The sequence below is a fragment of the Palaemon carinicauda genome, chromosome 30 (assembly GCF_036898095.1).
Source record: "Palaemon carinicauda isolate YSFRI2023 chromosome 30, ASM3689809v2, whole genome shotgun sequence".
NCBI classification, from domain to species: domain Eukaryota; kingdom Metazoa; phylum Arthropoda; class Malacostraca; order Decapoda; family Palaemonidae; genus Palaemon; species Palaemon carinicauda.
Window position 1 is genome coordinate 37,782,537 of NC_090754.1, and position 2,451 is coordinate 37,784,987.

Here is a 2,451-nt window from a genome sequence, read left to right on the forward strand (position 1 = left end):
GATGAAGAGTCATTAAGCTCCTACTTAATAAGAGATAGATAATAAAATCAAATGACAGTCTGACAACGGTATTTCTGAACCCAAAGTCAAATCTCCGGAGATGCCCTTGACCTTACGAACGGCTGGTTCTCATTTGTCTAAGAATGTACAGCCCAAAGTGATCTTTTTTTGGAGACTGGTCACCAACCCTTGCCCCGCCCTCGAAAAAGAAAATAAATCTGGGAGATCTTAAGCAAAAACCTGAGATTGACGTCATCAAAGACGGCATATATAAACTGATGTTCCATCTTTGTGCAACATCAGTTCTCTCCAGCCATCATCATGAACGCTAAGGTATATACTCTTGTTGCTTTATTCAAGTCTGACGTTTGAAAATGGTGGGATTTGTAGAAAGCAAAATCCAATTCTTTTAAAGGCATATGCAAAGATATTTTTTGAAAGATTTCATTATTATTTAGAGATATATATATTGGTTGCAATACTTTTTGAAAGTTATGGAAATTTCGTGATCATCTGAATAAACATAAATGACTACTCAGGAGAAATGGAATTAGTTCATTTAGGTTTTTATGCCTACATTCAACTTTTATGTTTAATCTATCTAATATGCTTTCTACTGTTTGATCTTTTCATCAGAATTTTTTTTTTATTTTCTAAACTAATCATTTAGCGTGTAAGATTGCAGTGCTTTAAAGATTTTCACAATATACTTTTTTCTTTGAAATATAACCAAAAGAAGTTGGAAATCGTATAACTGCCCTCCTCTCTCCTAAGAAACTCAAGATCGGAAATAGTATATTAATCTAGGTATTAAAGAATTCATCAACCTAAAAGCAAGATAAGCCTAAAGATTAATTACCCTATTTCAGATTCTCTTCCTTTTGGGATTGGCCGCCGTAGTCGCTGGCGACAAGCGGCCATCACGACCATCTACGTCCTATGGGGTACCACAGGTAGCTGCTCCTGCCAGACGACCATCTACATCCTACGGAGTACCTCAGGTAGTACCATCGCTTTAATTCAAAGGTCTCACATGGTTTGATGGAATTTATATCAGCAGGATTGATTATCTTTTTCACTACGGAAAATAAAATAAGTATTATTATAAATAAAATTTCTATCTATAAAAGGTATAAATGAATACATTATCGAAAAACTTCTTCCAGGTACAGCGTCCATCTTTTGACTCCTTTGAGAACTCCTTCGAACGCTCTTTCGAACGCTCTTTCGAACGCTCCTTCGGACGTGACTCAGATGAGTCCTTCGAGCCTGCCAAGTACAACTTCCAATTTGGCGTTCACGATGACTCCACAAGCGCCAGCTTTGAGCACCAGGAAGCCCGTGATGAGGACGAGACCCAGGGCTCCTACACCGTCCAGCTTCCCGACGGTCGTCGCCAGACCGTCAGGTACTTCGTCAACGGAGACTCAGGCTACGTAGCTGAGGTCACCTACGAAGGAGAAGCCAGGTACCCCCGATTCCGATGAGTCCAGGGAATACTCAGCCCCAAGACCATCCTACTCAGCCCCCAGAGCCCAGCACCCAAGACCCTCTTTCTCTAGCTTCGAATCCCAGGAGTCTCGCGAGTTCTTCGCTGCCCCCAGCAGGGCTTATGGCACTCCCCAGTAATAGAGACATTGTGTACATGCAACCGACCTCTTATTGAGATGACCAAGATTTTACAATTTTCATTCATCTACTTTCACTATACTCTTTTTCTACTCTTAATTCCTCACGTTCTCTTTCTTCATACTGAACAGATTTTTAATTTATCTTTCTCATTGTTGTTAATTGTATATTTATTGCATGATTTATACATTTCTATTTATTAAAAGAGCGAATTTTAAAAACAAATTTTACTTTTACCTCTGATTGATGGAACCAAATATGACTTTGCCTTTTGCAGAAGTTGCTAACAAAAGATATTGGTATAAATAAAACCCTTTCAGTGAAATATTCGTCGAATAAAGGGAAAATTGAAAGACATGACGTAAATGATATAATGATGTAAAACTAGTTCACACAGAGCAATACAGAAAAATATATTTCTTTCGTGAATTTGTAATAAACAGATGTTACGGAAATGGGATAAGGAGAATTCGTTGGTATATCTATTTCGGATGGCGAACTTTTGGAAAAAAAAAAAGTTTGGTTCGATTTAATGGAATATTATTATTATTATTATTATTATTATTATTATTATTATTATTATTATTATTATTATTATTATCATTATTATTATTATTATTATTATTATTATTATTATTATTTTTATTATTATTATTATTATTATTATCATTATTATTATTATTATTATTACTACTACTATTACTACTCTTGTTATTATTATTATCATTGTTGTTGCTGTTGCTGTTGTTGTTGTTGTTAAGCTACAACCCTATTTGTAAAAGAAGGATGATATAAACCCAAGGGCTTCAACCAGAAAAGTAG

At 35.6% G+C, this 2,451-nt stretch overlaps 1 pseudogene; it reads left to right on the forward strand.

The window, feature by feature from the left end:
* The first annotated feature begins 308 nt into the window (after nt 1-308).
* On the forward strand, nt 309-1,758 carry LOC137623748 (pro-resilin-like; annotated as a pseudogene).
* The last annotated feature ends 693 nt before the right edge of the window (nt 1,759-2,451 follow it).